The following is a 6130-nucleotide window of genomic DNA, read 5'->3' as shown; positions in this document are numbered from 1 at the left end:
GGTGCTGCTAGAAGGAGGGCGCGCGAGGGCCGGCCGGGGGCCTTTTTGCCCACGACCGAGCAAGAGGGAAGGGATTTCCTTCTTAATTCTTGCTTGATTAGATTGATACATCTCCTCTCTTTATATATAGAGGTTTAATTGACTCCCAAGCAAGGCTTACTTGACCCCTAAGCAAATGACCCTTATCTCTAATTAACCCTAAGACTAATGGGCCTATTACGTACTCTAATAAGAACACACGAGAAGTGCCATTCTACCAACTTGATCTTGCCAGCCCTTGGTTCGGCAATTCAGAAACGATCCAAACCAACAATCTGTTTTACCAGTCACACCAATGGACAGCAGATACTGTTTAAAAGGAGCACATGTTTATGACATATCAATATTCAAGATACAGACATATAGTTGCGCAACATTTCAGTGAACATAGTAAGCCGGAACTTCACATGAAAAGACAGACGCGGAACACCTTAATAAAACGATAATTGGTGGAGTAACATGCTTGTCAGCAATCACCAGAACACCGTAATAATCCGGTTACAGCTAACTGTAGCCTTTACAGTATTTCTTTCTCTAACTCATGAGAAATTCAGCATCACTGCGGCATTTCATTCATCGACTCGAAATACAGAATAGGGAATCCCAAACTTGCAGAGCTTCAGTGGGACTGCGATCATTTCTTGTGCAGGAGAACTAGTACTGGAGCAACTGGCCTGTTAATCATTTCAAACTTGCAGCTCACCCATGTATCAACAGGCAACCTTGAGGCAAATGATTCAACAATATCGAGTTCGTCCCTATAGATAAGAAAGCGATGAAGATAAATGGATTCAGTCTTAAATGATAGTTGATTGAAGTTTGATAATAAGCAACAAGATTCTGATGTCAAGTTACAAGCAAGTCTATGATCAAATATTATTAACCGCCAAATACCTACACTATGAAAAATTTCCTTCGTCATGATGACAGATGGCCGATCCACTTCTTCAGACTAGATACTTAGTGTCATCAACTACCGCTTTTCCAAATATTTTCTCACACTCCACTAAGCCTAATATTCGGGTATCCTCAGTCATGCCTGACGGTGTATTATCTGCTTTGTGGAATTGCCTAATCCATATGGCCTCCCTCGAGTTGCAGCTTGGTAACGACGAACACTTCCTCAAAAAAGGCGCCCTCTTCTCCACCAAGCATGCCTACAACCTCCTCATGCACGAGGAGGCCATAGATCCAAACACCGCCTCAATCTGGGAAAGCAAGGTGCCAAACAAAGTTAAGGTGTTTGGCTGGCTACTATTCCGCAATCACCTCGACACCAGGCTAAATCTATTCCTTATGACTCTCAAGCTCCTGCCCGAGATGCCAACTGCGCATCTATTCCTCCACTGCCCTTTTGCCACATGGATTTGGCAGCGCCTAGGTATCGATCAGCATTAACAGGATATCAATACTATTTGGGAGGTGCAACCACCTATACCTCTGCCAGCAACAGTAGGGCATACCGCACTCCTTAACGCCCTATAGAAGATTGGGGATGCAAGGAATGTGTGCGTCTTCTGCGACATTGATCAGCTCTACTACTGTCCGGAATTTGTTAAACAACTTTACTCTGTGGCCGCATCAGTTTACTAAGCCGGCTCACAAGGTAGCCATCGATTCAAAAAAAAAGTCTATCATTGATACACAATGGTAATCAGCAATCACTGAAAAAGTTAACAGGTAGCAATCACTTTGACACAATATTAGCAGTTGCCAACTGATATTTACCTTCCACCCAGATGCCCAATGTAGACAAGGACACTTATGAGTCCCCCTGAGCCAACAATTCTGCTGGCAGCTTGTAGTGCCAGCTCAGTTGTCTCAGGTACTGTGATTGTTTTTTTATCTCCTCCTGGAAGGTAGCCCAGATTGAATGCTACAAGCCTAAAAGTACATGTTCAAGATCATAGTTACTTTAACTGCCAATTTCATGAGAATGTAGCAGTGATATCGGTGATCTTATGTGAGTATTTGCTACAACATAATAATCCTACGCGTGGGCTACCTCGGTGGCCTTGCGCTTGCCGGCGACGAAGCCCACCACCGCCTCCTCCACCCCTGCAACCAATCCCGGTCAAGACATCGCGCGGCGGGCACGCGTTATTGAAGGGTAAGATAGATAATACGAACCTGCGGCGATGAGCGGGTCGGCGAGCTGCACGGCGGAGTGGTGCCGCCGCTTAGGCAGAGGGCTAAATCTGGGGATCCGTCGGAGGGGAGATGGAGTTTGGGAGCGGCGGAGGAAAATAATCCTTCTCAAAGGAAACTAACAAGAGAAACCACATAAGGTAGTCCTCACTCAAACCAGCAACAAGTTTTACAGTTTCCTGCAGTTGCATACCCCATGGCTGTCGACGGACATTTTCAGAAAAAAAGAAGTGCTATCTATCGCGGAGTCTTGGATGTCCAATCCATAGACACGCCCTCGCCCTGTTTCGTCGGCCAACATCTTGAGCAGAGCGAGCGTATCGTTGCCATTCCCGCAGGTGGCATCAACCACTGCATCTCCTTTCCGAACGATACTTCTCCACACCCGTCTAGTCAGACAAGAACGTTACAATTAGTAACCTTAGCACCACCCAAGAAATAGCTTCAAACACATCTTGTTTGAACGAATTCTGCAAAGGAATCCACATTAATTATTTTACTTGCAGGGCTGTAAATTGGAACATACATAGCACTAACACAGCATTTCGAGATTGCTGCCCTGCTAGAAGGTGATTCAGGTTGAAAAGGTAACGCTTTCAATTTCAGCAACGGAAAGGAAGCAGGGTTAAGTTAGGCAGTACAGGACGAGGACGCAGGGACGAGAAGGAAGCAGAGTACCTACGCGTGGGCTACCTCGGTGGCCTTGCGCTTGCCGGCGACGAAGCCCACCACCGCCTCCTCCACCCCTGCAACCAATCCCGGTCACGACATCGCGCGGCGGGCACGCGTTATTGAAGGGTAAGATAGATAATACGAACCTGCGGCGACGAGGTGCCGCCGCTTAGGCAGAGGGCTAAATCTGGGGATCCGTCGGAGAGGAGATGGAGTTTGGCAGCGGCGGAGGAGTAGGGAGAGAGGAGGGCGCAACAGTGACGGCGGAGGCATGGCTGCTACGCCGGCGGCGGCTGAACCCCGGATGTAGAGGGTAAAAAAAAAACGATAGGCCAGGTTCAGATTTGCTCGATTCACACCTGATGATTCAGGTGCAGATGCGACGACCCAAGTTGTCGCTGAGCTTTTCATCAATACGATGGCCATTTTATGGGTGGGATGATAGAGTTTCGAACTCTCGAGTTCTGGGTCACTCGCAATTTTAGCTACGAGACCAAGGAGCTAGCCAACTGCGCCACCATCCCTTGGCGTTTTAGCTGCGAAGCAAACATCCTTGTTAATAAGAGCATCTCAAACGCAGGACCCCCTCCCGACCACGGGCCAGTCCGGACGTGTTTTTTCCCGCACACCAGAGGTAAACTAGGATTTTGCGGGCATCCGAACCGCTCCCACGCTCATTCCTGACTACCCTGGTCCACCAAAAAACCTTCCGCCCCCACCTCGGTTAGCTCGGTTAGTGAAAATCCTACGCGATCTCATTCAAACCGCTCAAACCCGTAGTGGATATGCTATGTTTGGTCCCAAGTCAAAGCCTAGAAGTTGATTTGATGCCTAAATCAAGTTCGTGAATGATATAATCGATGTGTAAATTGAATGCAACCATGGTAATATTGCATAGCGATGTCATCGGGGACAGAGGGCTTACCGCCATTAACAAATGCTCGCCTAAGCGATGATGAAGCCGGTGCTCGCCGTGTAGATCTTGGCTCTGTTGCTCGCTGTTCAAATCTTGTGCTTGCCATCGCAATTGTGAGAGAGGAGAGCGGGGAAAGTTAGCGGTGACGGGATTTACGGTGCCGCCTTGGGGAACAATCTCGCACGTGTTCCCGCACGTGCAGCCACCTCTACTCACGCGTCTCGAGTTGCATCGCTCGGGTCTGACACTGGAAAATTGGTCGATTTGATCATTTCTTCAGAGTCAGGCTTAGAGATGCTTTAAGGTTCGTGCAGATCAAGAGTCTGGTGTACCTCAGGTAACCAAAAGGGCCAAAATTGCATCCAACGGGTCTGCCTGAGGCTAATGCAGGCGATCAAATGTATCCTAGCTACTTGCCCCTTTTGATGTGCTCAAAAAAAAAAACTTGCCACCTTTTACATCATAGGTCCCCGTTGGAAAAGTCGCCAGAGTTTGGCACTTTTCCTTTTCTCTTTTTGACGAAAGAAAGCAGCGCCGTTTTCATTCATTATTAATAAGAGAAAAGCGTACAAAAGGGTAAAGTGAGTAAATCTGAACGATTGAACCACATCGGAAAAAATACATATAAGACAACCACATTGAGCTACAGGGTGACACAAAAGAAAGAAAAGAGTTTTGGCACCACGACATTCGACATATAGGAATAGTTAACGCGGTTAGCACGCAGGTTTGGCATGACAGGGGACCAACGGATGCAGAAAGATCAAAGGGAACGGGCATTTTAATTATAGACTGAAAAGCACATGCATGCTTTGCTCTCCATTTCCATGCACACGTTGGGACACAGACTGCTGCTATATATCTCCCGTTCCACTGGACAAGTTGCACCTCAGGCCAAACAGACATACACGAGTGTGGAAACGCATAGGCGCGCACGTAACACCGATCCATACCGGCCTTCCGTGCTAAGCGCATCTCCAACAAACGCCCAATATTAACGTCACGTCCAAAAAATCACAAGTTTAGCGCGCGCGGAGTTAAAAGTAGCACTTTAACGAACGCGGCATAATAAAGCACGTTGTAAAAAGTGTTGAGCGCGCCTGAAGAAACTGGACCAGAAGCTGGATATTTGGGGCGTGAGCTCCCGCGCGCTGAACTTCTCCCGTGCGCTGAACTCCTCGCGTGCGCCTGCCGGTAGCCTCCTCGTGTGCGCGCGCCAGCCGACCACGGGCGGCAGGGCGCGGGTGCGGCCACGGCCATGACGGCGGCGTGACCGGGGAGGAGGGCGGCCACGGCAGGGCGGCGCGGCCACGGCCACGGGCGGCGGCGGGCAGGGGAGGAGCACGGGCGGCGGCACGGCGGGGCGGAGCAGGCCACGGCGGGGCGAGCGCAGGCGGAGCAGGCCACGACTGGGCGAGCTCGAGCGCGGCCACGGCGGGGCGAGCTCGGGCGCAGCCACGTCGGGGCAAGCGCGGCCACGGCGGGGCCAGCGCGGGCACGGGCGCGGCCACGACCATGGCGGCGAGCATGCCACGGGCGGCGGCCCGTGGCCATGACCATGGCGGCGAGCATGCCACGGGCGGCGAGCTGGGTACGAGCGCGTGTGGTTAATTTTGGGCGTCTGCTGGAGATGTCACCGTTGCTAGCTGGACAGTATATTTTTGGCGTCTGCTGGAGATGTTCGATCATGCGGCGCGCTAAAACACTATTTTGACGCTGTAAAAAAAATTTAGCGCGCGGCTTTGTTGGACGCCTGTTGGTGATGCTCTAACATTGTGGACTGCAGTTTGGCTGGCTCGCCAGTATAGTATGTAGGCCGGCTGCGGCCGGTGCCTCCTTTTTCTGTACAATGCATGTCCGGAGCTTCAGATGTTATAACCTCACTAGAATTGTGCTGTTTAAACTTGATGTCACACAAACAACCTAACTTAGAAACAAACGACACGGCCATACCAATCATGGACACTGCATTACTGTGCTGTGCTGACGGGGCCAGTGATAATGATTTAAAAAACACAAACATAAACTGATTATTAGTACAACCCCGGGCCTGTGACAAGTAGACGATAGATTAATACAGCCCAGCTTGTTTCATAGCGTGGCGATCGGGCAGAGATCCAGTGACATGCCCATGAAATGTCACCGTGGTAACATGCCACCATGGTAACATGCCGTTGGATCAAGGACAAACAGCCCAGATCAGCTACCGTATCAGAAAGTACTGCAGACACACACTAGAGACGTGTTGTTCTTGGGTTCCTGTAGACTCACGCTGTAGCATGCGTACTGTAACCATGTATTGTTCGTATTGATCCATCCGTTGATTCTTGATCTGACCATTTGAAGAGGGCAAGT

General features: G+C 49.9%; 1 long non-coding RNA gene across 3 annotated transcripts; it reads right to left on the bottom strand.

Moving 5' to 3' along the window:
• Positions 1 to 368: 368 nt before the first annotated feature.
• On the bottom strand, positions 369 to 3436 carry LOC123139333 (uncharacterized). Of its 3 annotated transcripts, none has more exons than XR_006469536.1 (6): positions 3006 to 3436; positions 2866 to 2933; positions 2170 to 2657; positions 2045 to 2097; positions 1768 to 1923; positions 369 to 797 (listed from the first exon to the last, which is right to left on the bottom strand). It is a non-coding gene; the product is annotated as an uncharacterized lncRNA (long non-coding RNA). The 3 variants fall into 3 exon arrangements; XR_006469535.1 differs by having other exon boundaries at positions 2170 to 2576; XR_006469534.1 differs by having other exon boundaries at positions 2170 to 2933.
• Positions 3437 to 6130: the final 2694 nt, after the last annotated feature.

The sequence above is a fragment of the Triticum aestivum genome, chromosome 1B (assembly GCF_018294505.1).
Source record: "Triticum aestivum cultivar Chinese Spring chromosome 1B, IWGSC CS RefSeq v2.1, whole genome shotgun sequence".
Lineage (NCBI taxonomy): Eukaryota > Viridiplantae > Streptophyta > Magnoliopsida > Poales > Poaceae > Triticum > Triticum aestivum.
Note: the sequence above shows the minus strand (reverse complement) of the source record. Positions and strands in the feature narration are given on the sequence as shown.